The sequence below is a fragment of the Oryctolagus cuniculus genome, chromosome 11, assembly GCF_964237555.1.
Source record: "Oryctolagus cuniculus chromosome 11, mOryCun1.1, whole genome shotgun sequence".
Lineage (NCBI taxonomy): Eukaryota > Metazoa > Chordata > Mammalia > Lagomorpha > Leporidae > Oryctolagus > Oryctolagus cuniculus.
In genome coordinates this window covers 68,470,268-68,486,201 of record NC_091442.1, presented here as the reverse complement: position 1 = coordinate 68,486,201, position 15,934 = coordinate 68,470,268, and the positions used below count along the sequence as shown (strand labels likewise).

Here is a 15,934-nt window from a genome sequence, read left to right as displayed (position 1 = left end):
TCTGTGAGTGAGATGCCGGTGGAAAGAAGGGACTGTCAAAGAAGGAGGTACCTTTCTCTGAAGGGAGGAGAGAACTTCTACTTTGGTTATGGCCTTGTCTAAATAAGGACAGAGTCTGTGAACTCAGGGGGCTTCCATAGCCTTGGCAGCTCATGACAAGAGCCTCAGATGATCACTGATGTCATAAATAAGAGTGTCAATTGTTAAATCAACAACAGGAATCACTGTGCACTTGCTTCCCAAGTAGGACTTCTGTCCTTAATGTGGTGTACTATGCTAAATAATGGTAAAACTAGTCTTCAAACAATACTTTATACTTTGTGTGTCTGTGTGCGTACAAACTGTGGAGATCTTTACTTAGTATAGAGTTGATCTTCTGTATATAAAGATAATTAAAAATGAATCTTAATGAAGAATGGGATGGGAGAGGGAGTAGGAGATGTGATGGTTTGTGTGTGGGAGGGTGGTTGTTGGGAGGAAAGCACTATAATCCAAAAGTTGTACTTTTGAAATTTATATTTATTGAATAAAAGTTTTCCATATATATAAAAAAGACTACTGGAACTCATAGAAGAGTTTGGTAAAGTAGCAGGATATAAAGTCAATACACAAAAATTAACAGATTTTGTATATATAAACAATGTCATGATTGAGAAAGAACTTCTAAGATCAATCCCATTCACACTAACTAAAAAAGTCAAATACCTTGGAATAAACTTAACCAAGGATATCAAAGATCTCTACGATGAGAATTATAAAACATTAAAGAAAGAAATAGAAGAAGATACAAAAAATGGAAAATTCTTCCATGTTTATGGACTGGAAGAATCAATATCATCAAAATGTCCATTCTTCCAAAATAATTTATAAATTCAATGCAATACCAAGAAAAATACCAAAGACATTATTCTCAGATTGAGAAAAATTTATGCTGAAATTCATATGGAAACACAGAAGACCTCAGATAGCTAAAGCAATTTTATACAACAAAAACAAAGCCGGAGGCATCACAATAGCAGATTTCAAGACATACTACAAGGCAGTTATAAACCAAACAGCCTGATAGTGGTACAAAAATAGATAGAACAATGGAACAGAATAGAAACACCAGAAATCAATCCATATATCTACAAATAACTTATATTTGATCAAGGAGTTATAAGCAATCCCTGGAGTAGGGACAGTCTCTTCAAGAAATGGTGCTGGGAAAACTGGATTTCCACATGCAGAAGTATAACACAAGACCTCTACCTTACACCTTACACACACACACACACAAAACACTCAACATGGGTTAAAGATATAATCTATGACTCAACACCATCAAATTATTAGAGAACATTGGGGAAACCCTGCAAGACATTGGCATAGAAAAAGAGTTCTTGGAAAAGACCCCAGAGGTACAGGCAGCTAAAGCCAAAATTCACAAATGGGATTACTTCAAACTGAGAAGTTTCTGTATAGCAAAAGAAATAGTCAGGAAAGTGAAGAGGCAACTGACAGAATAGGAGCAATTATTTGCAAACTACACAACTGATACAGTATTAATAACCAGAATCTACAATACACTAGGCAGTACTACTCAACTATGACAAACAATGAAATCCTGTCTTTTGCAAAAAGATGGACACAACTGGAAACCATTACTCTTAGTGAAATAATGCAGTCCAAAAAGACAGATATCGTATGTTTTCCCTGATCTGGAGTACCTAAAATGTAATGTATTGGAGTGAAATAGACATTTTGAGATTTGATGATTGTTTATAGCCCTTGTCTCTTCCATTGAGTAACAGTGGGGTTTTTTCTTCATATTATTTGTTGAGTTCTTTTACTTAGTGTAGGGTTAACTTTATGGTCATTAAGTAAACTGAAAATAGATCTTTGTAAAAATTAAAAGTGGGAATGGAGGAGGGAGGAGGGAGAAGGGTTGAAGCCTGGGAGGGAGGGAGGGAGGGTAAGGTGGGAAGTATCACTGTGTACCTAAATCTATATATATGAAATACATGAAACTTGTATAACTTAAGTAAAATTTAAAAACATCTTAGATGCTCTATTTTCTTCTCATTTTTTTTCTATTATGTATCCATATGATTCTTCTTGGCAAAATGTAGGATCTTATTTTATGTAGTGTTTAGCAGTATGCTTTGGCTACTTCTCTCAAGTGAGAAATGATTCCATGTGAACAAAACAGTGGTTTCACAGCCTGGAGGTTAATAGAATGTAATTTTGAGGTATGATTGCCACTAAACTAAGGGAGAACAATGCTATTATGTGCTCTTGGTATTGATCACAATTATTGAGGTGGAATCAGACTCATGAGCACAGTGCAGGCGTGGAAGTATAAGCTTATAATCTATAGGGAATTCTGAGTACTATCAGTTCCATACCCAGTAGTGAAAGTTAATGCAAAAATAATAGCCATTCAAGAAAAACAGGACCACTATGGATTCAGACCCTTCAGAATGAGGGTTTGGTGCCCACCAAGAGGGGAAGGAGCCCTAACAACTGTGATGATTAACTCTGTGTTGGTTTTCCTGGGGTTTCTTATGAAACATTGTATCTAAGTGTGTCTCTGAGGATATCTCTGGAAGAAGCTAGTATTCAGGTTGGTATACTGAGTGGAGATTGCCCTCGGCAATACTCGAGTGCCATCCAGCCATTGAGGTCCCAGACAGAACAAAAAGGTGAAGAAAGGGTGAATTTGCTCTCTCTTCTTGGGCTGTAACATTCATATTCCCCTGCCTTCAGCCATCAGAGGTCCTGGTTCTCTGGTCTTTGGACTTGGACTCTAGGGGCACTGGCCCCACCTCCCTGCTCAGGCTTTCAGCCACAGACTGGACTACACCTGAGTGGTGTGATTTCTCAACCTCTAGCTTTGTGGACTTGATTCCCATGATAAACATCCCCTTACATAACAACAATATCCCATTGTTTCTGTTTCTCTGGAGAACTCTGACTAATACCAATGTGCCAAACTAAGGCATAGAAAACATCAAAGGGTAGTGGAAAAAACATGGTATAAATACAAATTTAAGCCTTACAACAAATCATAGAAACAAATCTATAGCAGTCATGCATGTATCCTCTTTTTTGGTATTCATTTGTAAATATTAACTACCTATTTTTATCTCTCCTTACCTCTATATTATATAAGAAATGTTGGTGATGATTACTGTGTTCTTAGGAGATTCAGTTGTAATGTAATTAAACTGGGAAAAAATATTAAGGTGACCTAGAGATAGAAATGATGATTGATGAGAAATTGTATCAACTCTTAAAAATTGATTAATTAATTTATTTGAAAAGTAGGTTGATAGAGAGAGAAAGAAACACAGAGAGTGATCTTCCTACTGCAGGTCATTCCCCAAATAGCTACTATGGCCAGGGCTGGTCCAGGCCAAAGCCAAGAACGAGGAACTCCATCTGGGTTTCCCAGGTGGTGGCAGGAGACAAGTACTTAGGCCATCTTCTACTGCTTTCCCAGGCACATTAGCAGGGAACTGGATTGGAAGTGGAACAGCAAGGACTTCAACTGGTGCTCCAATACAAGATGCCAGCATTGCAGTTGGCAGCTTAACCTACTGCACCACAATGGCAGCCCTTCTGTTCCCTCTTTCAGGAACATGACAGCATCTTCCATTATTTGAAGGATATTTGTATAATACTGGTAGTGTTACGGGAAGTTTATATAGATGGTGGAAGAGGATGGTCATTGTGGTACAGTAGTTTAAGTCACTGTTTGGGACGTCTACAACCTATATCAGAGTGCCTTTGAATCTCAACTCCTCTGCTTTCAATCAAGCTTCATGTTTCCGAGTCTGGGAAGGAAGTGGATTATAGTTCAAGTACTAGAGTCCCTGCCATTCACAGAGGAGACCCCGATGGAGTTCCAGACTCTTGGAGAAGATCAGGCCAAACCCTAACTGTTGCAGGCATTTGGAGAGTGAATCAGCATATGGAAATTCTCTCTATCCTGTTACTCTGCCTTTCAAACAAATACTTTAAAAGACAGGTGGTAGAAGGGTGAGGATAAATTCAGAATAGCCAAAGGATAGGACTTGTCTGTTGGCTCTTAGCCTCATTCTTGCCCCGCCCCCTGTACTTTGCTCTGTGATTCAGACAAAGTGGTATTTCATTTTTCTCGTTATGGAACACGGAAGGGCTGGAAAAGTTTATCCCCTCTCTGTTTCTTCCTGGGTCTCTGGCAGTGACAGTGGCAAAGCCCTGGTGGTCAGTTCTTGCCTTCCCGTTTGGCTCCCCTTTCTCAGGAGCCGTAGCAGCAAGCACAGTGGTCATGAGCTCTTAGTTACACAGGTTTCCCTTTCTCCTCTTTATCTGTAAGAGTGAGAATGGCTTCCTGTGATTACCTTTCTCTACATATTCATATTTTCCTTTTTGTCTTCCCCTCTACTTTTTCAATAGATTGATCATCAATTCCCAATATTAAATTCATTCTGTTAGAAATACTTATTAGGGAATCTGTTTCCCCCTTAGGACAATTATTGATACAGACAAACTAATGGCCTAACCTAGGCAAAGAAAAACATGGAGTAGAAAGGTAAAGAAGAGGATGGTTGTTCAGAGTCCGGGGAAAAAATTGAAAGATCAAATTACAGCATGTCTTTTTAAGGTCAATGTTTTCTGTTGTGTAGCAATTGCAAGTGGTGGTAGGATCTAGAATGTGAACTCAGGATAGGGGTCAATGTGAAATGGAAGTGTAGTTTCACTATCATGGAGGAAGTTTACTAATTATGAATCAATGCTGCTACTTGGTTCATTCAAATTACTATTGAAATCAGAAATGATAATATCAGGAAGTGAAATAAGGAGAAAGATAGGGACATGTTAGAGTAGTCTTCAAAAATAAGGTTATAATTTTTATTAGGTCAATACATTTTAATGGCCAAGTTAGGGTAGTACATAATTTTACCCTCTTCAAACTATTAGACTAATGCATAATGAAAATGTCACAGATGCTTTGCCTGCTGTCTCAAGCAATAGCTTTGGAGCTGCCAGCAGTGAGATAATATAAACATGAGTACCAGAATCTCAAAACTCCCTCCAGGGTATACAAAATAAAAACAATAAAAGGTCATGGATTAATATTTACCATTGGCTGATCATTGCAGCTCTTTTTAAAAAATCCTGTGTTATGATTGTAAAATAGAATTATCACAAAATTCAGTTTTTAATGGTCCAGCAATTACACTATAATCAGCTTATACACTTCAACAATGGAATAAAATTATTAGTGAATGATGGTATTAAGAAGATTAACAATACCATCAGAGGTTACTTATACCTCATTTCAATGTGCTGTTTAGCAATGGTTCCATTTTATATTGTATTATCAGGTTCCCTACTATCTTTCTTGTTGAAATCTTTGCAGTGATAGTACCATTGGCATTACCTGGCATTTCCCTTCCAGGAAGTAGAAAACAGTTCCAACACATTAATCTGTTATCAAAAGAATAAAATCTCTGGCTCTGTTATGCTCTTTTTATTATTTTTTATTTTTTTAAATTTTTTGACAGGCAGAGTGGACAGTGAGAGAGAGAGACAGAGAAAGGTCTTCCTTTGCCGTTGGTTCACCCTCCAATGGCCGCCACGGCTGGCGTGCTGCGGCCAGTGCACCGCGCTGATCCAATGGCAGGAGCCAGGTACTTATCCTGGTCTCCCATGGGGTGCAGGGCCCAAATACTTGGGCCATCCTCCACTGCACTCCCTGGCCACAGCAGAGAGCTGGCCTGGAAGAGGGGCAACCGGGACAGAATCTGGCGCCCCGACCGGGACTAGAACCCGTTGTGCTGGTGCCGCAAGGTGGAGGATTAGCCTAGTGAGCTGCGGCGCCGGCCTCTGTTATGCTCTTAAAAACATCTTTCAGTTGAATTTTCCTAGAAGGCATTTTTATCATTTTTTAAAAGATTTATTTATGTACTTGAGAGGCAGAGTTACAGAAAGAGGGAGAGACAGAGAGAAAGGTCTTCTGTCTACTAATTTACTCTTCAAATGGCCACAAGAGCCATACATAGCTGGGCCAATCTGAAGCCAAGAGCAAGGAGCATTCTCTGGGTCTCCCATGTGGGTGCAAGAGGCCCAAACACTTGGGCCATCTTCCACTGCTTTCCCGGGTCATTAGCAGGGAGCTGGATGGGAAGTGGAGCAGCCGGGACCTGAACAAGTGCCAATATAGAATGTTGGTGCTGCAGGTGGAGGTTTAACCTACTATGTCAAAGCACTGACCCCCATTTGTATATGTACACATTGTTACTTAGTTATATCCACAAAACAGTCCCTCCAGATAGAACTCACTAGTATTGGTATTTTACTCTGGAGTATACTTTGATATTTCCCTTCATAATTAATGCATTATTGTGGCTCCCATTAACATGGTTACATAGGTTCCAACTCTATGTGCTGTGTTTAGTCACTATGTTCAGTCACACCTTCCCTGAACCATTGCAATTTTTATTTTCAACTGATAACTACAGCCTATAGTCTACTAAATTCATAAACTTAAAAAATTATACATGGGCTAAAAATGGAGAGTGGGGAATCAATACCTGATGGTGAAAATTTATCTCCCCAAAGTCTTTTCACTTAGCTGTAGGTAACTCCTTGAAGCACTGATTTGAAAGTATCAAAGGGTAATTTTTTAAAGACTTTACCAAAATCAACTACTATTTAGTTATAGAACACTCTGTTTTGTAATGTGATCTGTTCTCTACTATTCTATATTCAGCTTATCTGGCTTTTGCTTCTTAATTGCTTTTTGCACATGGGCTCTCAAAGCTTATGACTCAGAGGATACTAGAAACATTCATTTTGTAGCTTCTGTCACTAATGCAGGAAGATGAAGATAATAAAAGGCAATGCAACAGAAGTATTTTTATTAGTTGTCAGTTGTTGCCATGGGCACATCTAAGCAAAGAGCCAAGCAAATGTAGAAATGTAAGGAATTTTTTTTCCAAACTATACGTTTTTTTTCTTTTCTGATAATAAAAATGACACAGGCTCATTATAAATTGTTCATATACATAAAAGTCTAAAGAAAGTAAAGAGCATCCAAATATCATAGCTCAGAAAAAAAGCCCACATAATTAATATTTGGCAAAGATCTCTAAGCAAACCATACTATTTTGAAATATTCAATGTTATAAATGAGTTCTCATTAAACTTGCTATACTGCAGTCTGCTTTTTTGCTCAAGAATATTTCAGAGACAAATATACATAGCAATAAAAACAGGTCCAAATTCTTAATGACAGTTGCATAAAACTCGATTGTATATACATACTACAATTTAACCCATATTCTACTAAAGGTTTTTCAGTTATTCCCAACGTTTTAATGTTGTGAAATGTCACAAAGTGTATCTTTAAGCTCCTCCTTAAAAATATATGCAATTTTTATTCATTAGGATAAATTCCTAAATAAACTGCTGGGTGAAAGTACATCCACTTAAATTTTTTATACATACTACCAAATTGCCTTCCAGAAAGGTTGTATCAATTTTCATCCCTGCCAGCAGTAAGCAAAATGCTCATGTGCCCATATATATTCTTACCAATTACTTTAAAATTGCCAACCCTGGAAGACAAAATTAATAGCAATAATAAATAATAAATACAGATAAATTTATTAGCTGTTTTCATTTCCAAATAGTAGATATATCTAAGTTTCATGTTATCCCTTTTCAGAAAAGATATCTGCTGGACATGGTTTTTAGTTTATATTTTTACTCCATGCTGGACATGACTCAGGGCAAGAGTCACCTCCTTTGAGCTTTATTTTTTTTCAACTTATGGTAACACAACCCAGCTCAATAGGTTGTCTAAAGCTTAAATCATGTGTGGATGTATCTAGCACACTGTAAGACGCAACAGTGGTGAGCGAGTCTGTATCTCCTACAAGTAAGCTCATTCTACTTTCTTACTTGTCATTTCAGTGAAATTTGGTCTATGATACTAGTTTAAAATTAAGGAGCCAATGACAGACTCTGTAAATATTCTCTTTCTATTTTTTTTTTTTCGAGAAAAGCACAAAAATTGCAAGGAAGAAAATGACATCTATAAGAAGGTTCTTAAGTTTGGTAGGCAGCATAGATCTTGGGAATAAAAATGCCTCCCAGGAAAATATTGCAACTCAATTCCATGAATCATAAAAAATATGTAACTAACTTGGGATAAGAAGACAGGAACAAAGTATAACAAACATCAGCTTATTCTCTACCAAAACATCATTGCTTTACACATGGTTATGGATAATCTTCTACCATAGTACAGATTTATAAACAACTTATATCATATCTAATTTCTCTTTCTAAAGACATCTCAGATATTAATATTTGAAATTAATAACTTCTACCCACGAATGGCCAAATGTGACCATTTAAGCAAATGATTGATGATATTCTGGATAATAGAAAAACAAATTTTATTTGCAATCCAGATGACAGTCTTTTTTTTTTTTTTTAGTTTTAGTTTTAATTATTTAAAAGGTAGAGTTCCACAGAGAAAGAGGAAGGGAGATATTCTATCCACTGACTCACCCCCCAAAAAAGGCCAAAGCCAAGAACCGGAACTCCATCCAGGTCCTCCACATGGAAAGCAGAGGTGGCGGGAGTCCAAGCACTTGGGCCATCTTCCATTGCTTTTACAGATACGTTAGCATGCAATTGGATCAGTAGTGGAGCAGCTGGGATGCAAACTGGTGCTCTTATGGGATGCCAGTGCTGCAGGCAGCAGCTTAACCTGCTGTACCACAATTCTGGCCCCTACATGGGCCAGCGTTGTGGCTCATTTGGTTAATCCTCCACTTGTGGTGCCAGCATCCCATATGGGCACCAGGTTCTAGTCCCGGTTGCTCCTCTTCCAGTCCAGCTCTCTGCTGTGGTCCCGGAGGGCAGTGGAGGATGGCCCAAGTGCTTGGGTCCCTGCACCCGCTTGGGAGACCAGGAAGAAGCACCTGGCTCCTGGCTTCGGATCGGCGCAGCGTGACAGCCGCAGCATGCCAGCCGTAGCAGGCATTTGGGGGATGAACCAACGGAAGGAAGACCTTTCTCTCTGTCTCTCTCTCCCACTGTCTATAACTCTGTCAAATAAAAAAAAGAAAGTCTTGATACAATAGATACTAATGATTTTGAAGATGTTTTGAAGGAATATTTGTTCATTATTTTTACAAATATTTGTTGGGCCATACTGTGTGTTAGATACTGTGATATCAATTAGGCATACAAAAATGAGCGGACACAGCCCCTTCCTCCAGGAGCTTCAGTTTGGTGGAGAAGGAAAGACAACTCCACAGGAAATTGTGCTGTTGCATGTGATAGTAAAGTGAGGTTTGTATATGCACTTTCAATGAATGAATGATGGATAATTGAATTAATTTAATTCACATGTAATGACTACTGAGGTGTTTGGATGCCTATAGCACAAAAACAGGTTAGTGTAGAGAGCAGAAGATATGGTGAGCCTACTAAACTTTGTGGAATCAATTCATGATGTTCACACACATCTCTTATTATAGGAACTTGAACTTGCAGTGGCTCCTTTGTTGAACGTGGAGTAGAAGAAAGATCACAGGTTTTGAAATCAGACAGGTATGTGTTCAAATCCTGGCTATTCCAAATCTGGGAGGACCCTATGCAAATTATGTAACTTCCCTGAGCGAGTTTCCTCTCCTGCGTGATGGGATTCATACCCTCAGGGTGGCTGTGAGGACTAAAAAAGAAAAAATCAAGCAAAGCTCCAGACTCAGTTCCCTTTACCCTCACCCCAGCTTTCAGGCCCTAGAGATCTAGCAGAACTGTGGGCCACAATTCCTTGGATAATTCTCCTGGAGTAGTGCTTCAGTTATCTTTTCTGCTTCTTTTAATCCATTCCACAAGAAGTTTCTCCAATAAGCCTTCTTCACCTGTTCAAAAGACACCAGTAATCTCTTCTCTCTCAACTTTCAGCATTTTCTTACAGTTCCATTAGTGTGTGGTTCAAATAACAGATGTCATGGAACTTAAATTGGGTTTCTTTCTTACTAAACTGTTTGTTCATTACTTAGAACCCTAGTGGCTAACACAGTGCCTTGATTTAACAAGTGACTACTAAATGTGAGTCTTGATGGAGTGGGCATCTGGTATAGAGGTTACAACAACTTTGTCCCATATTGGAGTACCTGGATTCGATTTTCAGCTCCAGCTCCTGACTCCAGCTTCCTGCTAATGTGAACCCAGGGAGGCAGCAGTGATGATTCTAATGGTTAGATTTATGGGGCCCATGTGGGAGATCTGGATTGAAATTATTGCTCCCAGCTTTGGCCTGATCTCAAGTCCTGGCTGTTGCTGATATTTGAGGACTAAACCAGTGCTTGGGAACAATCTCTTCCCCACACTCTTTTTCTGCCTCTCAATAAGTTGAAAGAGTATGTTACTGATGATAACCTCACTCCTTTACCCAGCAGACCTCAGGTCATAAGAGTTGCTCTGGGCCAGCGCCGCGGCTCACTTGGCTAATCCTCTGCCTGTGGTGCCGGCACCCCGGGTTCTAGTCCCAGTTGGGGCACCGGATTCTGTCCCAGTTGCTCCTCTTCCAGTCCAGCTCTCTGCTGTGGCCCAGAAAGGCAGTGGAGGATGGCCCAAGTGCTTGGGCCCTGCACCTGCTTGGGAGACCAGGAGGAAGCACCTGGCTCCTGGCTTCGGATCGGCACAGTGTGACAGCCGCAGCGCGCCGGCCGTAGCGGCCATTTGGGGGATGAACCAATGGAAAAGGAAGACCTTTCTCTCTTTCTGTCTCTCTCACTGTCTAACTCTGCCTGTCAAAAAAAAAAAAAAAAAAAAAAAAAAAAAGAGTTGCTCTGCAGAGGCTCATGGGCCCACCCCAGACTATTATACAGTGAGTCACAGGTCCTTGCTACTCTCAAAAATTCAACAGAATTTATTGTAAGAAATCCTTATATATATTTAAAACAACATAATATTTTCTTCATGTTTTGAGATATTGTAAGATGGGACAAAACCCTAAGGGGCACAATAAATAGAATTTTCCTCGAGGATTGCTCCATGGTACCTCATAGGATGGAGATAAGTGAGATAAGTGAAATTCTTTACTAATTCATGTTTGCTGACTAAGGGGAACACTTGGAGGCTCATTTATGGTTTCTTTGTGAAGCTTAGTCTCCATTTAATGAAACCATGAATGTATTCTCTTAGCACCCATTGAGAGATGTGATACTCCATTCCTACCAATTAACATTGATTAGCGAACCCACTTAGAAGGCAAATCAAGTCAAGAGAACTGAATCATTCAATAGAAGATTTTAGTACCTTCCAGCTATGATGGACTCTGAACCACATCATTAACCAGGTCACTTTCAGTTAATCAGACTTGGGCTTTGAGATTTCTAAAATAGCCACACCCTAGGAAGCATGTATATACAAGAGTTGCCAAACTAGGACAGGTCACAAGACTGGAAATAGATAAAGTCTAGTCCAACCCTTGCCTCAGCTAGCCTTACCACATGGCAGACTGTCAACATGGTTAACACAGATGTGATATGATGATCAGATGGGATGGCAGCACTGGCAGTCAGGTGCCACACAAACTTACCTGCTTTTGAGCATTGATGTGCCCATCTACTGATGGAAGCCTGTGTTAGGCTTGTCAACCAGACTAGGGCTTATTTTTAAACTCACTTCATGCCTTTTCAGAGAATTATACCTCTGAGGTTGGCACTGTGGTATAGTGGATAAAGTCACCACTTCAAGTCCTGGCTGCTCCACTTCTAACCCAGCTCCCTGCTAATGCACCTGGGAAAGCAGCTGAGGATAGACCAAGTCCTTGGACCCCTGCACCCATAACGTGGCCCCTGGCTTTGGACTGGCCCAGCCCAGATGTTGTGGCCATTTGTGGAGTAAACCAGAGGATGGAAGATACCTCTCTCCCTCTCTCTCTCCGTCTCCTCTCTCTTTGCTCTCTGCCTTTCAAATAAATAAATATTTTTTTTTAAATTATATCTCTATGTTCCTGACCTTGGTCTGTTAACCTGACCCTAATTCCTGAAGATTCCCTTCTTTGATTAGTTGTTCTTGATCCAGGACTCCTTCGCAAGTGCACCTATTTACTCCCCACTCCCATTCCAGAAAGCATGAGCCTAGTCCTCTGACCTTCAAAAAACTAGAGGTCTATCCCTTCATTATTCACTTCCTGGTGAAGGAAAGTCTTTCTATCCTCTAGAAATGGTTTTCTTCTAATATTTCTATCCATCACCACAAGGAGAGTCACTATCTCTACTTCATTAATTTACTGAGCAATATTTATCATAACAGTTTTTTATTATATAGGCTCACAGATAATTTAATTCAATTTAATTTTCAGGGAAACACCTGCTCCAGGTAGGATAAAATGGTAGGCCCTGAAGAAATGCTCCCTACACACTCAGGGATTGTGATAGACAGAGTAAGCCCCTCAAAATGCTTATGTCCTAATCTCAGAAGCCTGTGAACATGTTATTTTATAAGAGAAAGGGGACTCTGCTAATGTGATTAAATTAAGAATCGTGAGATGGGAATGTTTTCCTGGATTATATGAGTGGACCCAATGCAATTACAAGATGCCATTATAAAAGACAGACAAGAGGGTCAGAGTAAAAGAAAGGTATGAAGAAGAGAGGAGAGGGAGAAGGAGAGGGAGAGGGAGAGAGATTGAGATTTCAGGATGTAACATTGCTGGCTTTGCAGATGGAGGAAGAGGCAGTGAGCCAAGGTTGCAGATGGCCTGTAAAAGCTGGAAAAAGCAAGGCAGCAAATTCCCCCCACCTAGAGCCTCCAGAGGCAACAGCAAAGATTTTTTACCTCAAGACATGTAAAATCATTCATCTGTGCTACTTTAAACCATAAATGTGTGACAATCTGTTAGAGCAACAATACAACACTAATATAGGGAGGAGTTTATAATCTAGTAAAATAACATAAACAACTTCAATGGAGTTCAGAAAGTGACAGGTATGAAACAGAAATACAAAGACATTGCTATGGAAATGCTAGCAAAGTGAGGACTTCTGGGCTGGACAGATATGGGAAGCTTCCTGGAGGACATCAATTTTGCAGAGCACTAGTGATGGGGTAGGATTCCCTGAGGAGGAGATCCAGGAAACTGCAGGAGTAAAGCATAGAGGAGAGAGTGTAAAACCAAAAACAGCTTCCAAAATGGCAGATTAGAGGATGACATACTGCACTAGGCTAGGGATAAATAGTTAATAAAACAAAGTGTAGGAATTGCACTTTCAGGGGAGATTGGAGAGAAAGGAGATAAAACCACACTGGAAATCCTACAAGAGGAAGAGGAATGACGTGGACCTGTGTGGAAGGTATGGACGCGCAGCATAAACATGGACACAACACACGACTGCAGTAGCTGAGAGCCGGAGCAGGTGGCAGTTTGGGGACGGAGGTAAGACCAACTGCAGCAACCTGCAGTGATATAGCCAGAAGGAGTGTGTGGCATGAGTCTGGACCAGAGCCCTGAGTGCTAGCATTTGCTAGCAGTTGCCCATGGGCCTAGTGGAAGTAGATGGGTTCTAGGAGTTCCTGAAGGCATGGAGACAAAGAAAGGATTAGAAGGCCTTTTTAGTGAAATACTAGCAGAAAACTTCCCAGGTTTGGAGAAAGAAAGAGATGTCCAAATACAGGAAGCACACAGAACTCCCAATAGACATGACCACAAAAGATCCTAGCCAGGACACATTGTAATCAAACTCACCACGGTGAAATATAAAGAAAAGATTCTAAAATGTGCAAGAGAGAAACGCCAGATTACTCTCAGAGGATCTCCAATTAGACTCACAGCAGACTTCTCATCAGAAGTCCTACAGGCTAGAAGGGAATGGCAAGATATAGTCCAGGTACTAAGAGAAAAAAACTGCCAGCCCACAATATTATATCCTGCAAAGCTCTCCTTTGTGAATGACAGTGAAATAAAGACCTTTCATAGCAAACAGAAATTGAAAGAATTTGTCACCACTCATCCATCCCTTCAAAAGATGTTTAAAGATGTGTTACACACAGAAACATGGTCATCAGTATGAAAGAAGGTAAAGGAAGAAAATCTTTCCGAAAAGATCACAGGAAGTTCAAAGTATAAATTAGAAATATCTTTGGAAAAATGGCAGGGCAAAGTCACTACTTATCCATAGTCACATTGAATGTTAATGGCCTCAACTCTCCAGATAAAAGACACAGACTGGCTGAATGGATTAAAAAACAAAACACATCTATTTGCTGCTTACAAGAAACACACCTTTCCAACAAAGATGCATGCAGACTGAAAGTGAAAGGTTGGAAAAAGATATTCCATTTCAACAGATACCAAAAAAGAGCTCCCATAGCCATCTTAATATCAGACAAATTAGGGGCCAGTGCTGTGGCACATTGGGTTAACACCCTAGCCTGAAACACCAGCATCCCATGTGGGCACCCGTTTGAGACCCGGCTGCTCCACTTCCCACTCAGCTCTCTGTGATGGCATGGGAAAGCAGAAGATGGCCCAAGTACTGGGGCCCCTGTCCCCATGTGGGAGACCCAGAGGAAGCCCCTGGTTCCTGGCTTTGGATCGGTGCAGCTCCAGTCGTTGCAGCCATTTGAGGAATGAACTATCACGTGTAAGACCTCTCTCTCTCCCTCTCCCTCTCTCGTGGCCTCTCCTCGTTCTGTGTTAACTCTTTCAAATAAATAAAAAATATTTTTTTAAAAATCAGACAAATTAGACTTTAACAAAAACTGTTGAAAGAGACAAAGAAGGGCACTATATAATTATTATGGGGTCAATTCAACAGGAAGATGTAACTATTATAAACATATATGCACCTAATTACAGGGCACTAGGCTATTGAAAAGAAATGTTAAGGGATTTAAAGAGAGACATAGACTGCAATACAATATCGAGGTCTCAATACTCCACTTTCAGCATTGGACAGATCAACCAGACAGAAAATCAACAAGGAAACAGCAGATTAAATCGACACTACAGACCAAAAGGAACTAATAGATATTGACAGAACATTTCATCCTACAGTTGCAGAATACACATTCTTCTTAGCAGTGCATGGAACTTTCTTTAGGATTGACCACATACTAGTCCATAAAGCAAATCTCAGCAAATTAAAAAAAATCAAAACCATACCATGCATCTTCAAAGACTATAATGGAATGCAGCTGGAAATCAGCAACTCAGAAATCTCTAGAGCATATGCAAACACATGGAGATTGAACAAGATGCTCCTGAATGAACAGTAGGTCATAGAAGAAATCAAAAGAGAAATCAAAAACTTTCTGAAAGCTAACGTAGATAACAACACAACATATCAAAGCTTAAGGGATACAGCAAAAGCAGTGTTAAGAGGAAAGTTTGTAGCAATAGATGCATATATCAAGAAATTGGAGGCTGGCATCATGGCTCACTAGGCTAATCCTCTGCCTGCAGCTACAGAACCCTGGGTTCTAGTCCTGGTTGGGGTGCTGGATTCTGTCCCAGTTCCCCTCTTCCATTCCAGCTCTCTGCTGTGGCCTGGGAAGGCAGTGGAGGATGGCCCAAGTTCTTGGGCCCTGCACCCACATGGGAGACCAGGAGGAAGCACCTGGCTCCTGGCTTCGGATTGGTGCAGTGCGCCGGCCGCAGTGCGCTGGCCGTAGCGGCCATTTTGGGGTTGAGCCAACGGAAAAGGAAGACCTTTCTCTCTCTAACTCTGCCTGTCAAAAAAAAAAAAAAGAAAAAAAAGAAAAGAAATTGGAAAGGTGGAAGGGCTCCAAGATGGCGCAATAGGGAGGGAGTGCACTGATAGTCCAGGAAAAGATAGTATAATAAAAGTGGAGCTACTGTAGTTTCAGGGAAGAGTTAGGGGAAAAACTGCAGAGGAAACTCTTCTAGAACTAGTGGGATATGGTGGAC

General features: G+C 40.2%; 1 long non-coding RNA gene across 1 annotated transcript in view; it reads left to right on the top strand.

Moving 5' to 3' along the window:
• Positions 1 to 15,934, top strand: part of LOC127491037 (uncharacterized) — an 87,747-nt gene that overhangs the window by 30,030 nt on the left and 41,783 nt on the right. The window contains exon 3 of the long non-coding RNA XR_007919496.2: positions 9,528 to 9,600. This is a non-coding gene — a long non-coding RNA (uncharacterized lncRNA). The remainder of the gene's footprint in view (positions 1 to 9,527; positions 9,601 to 15,934) is intronic.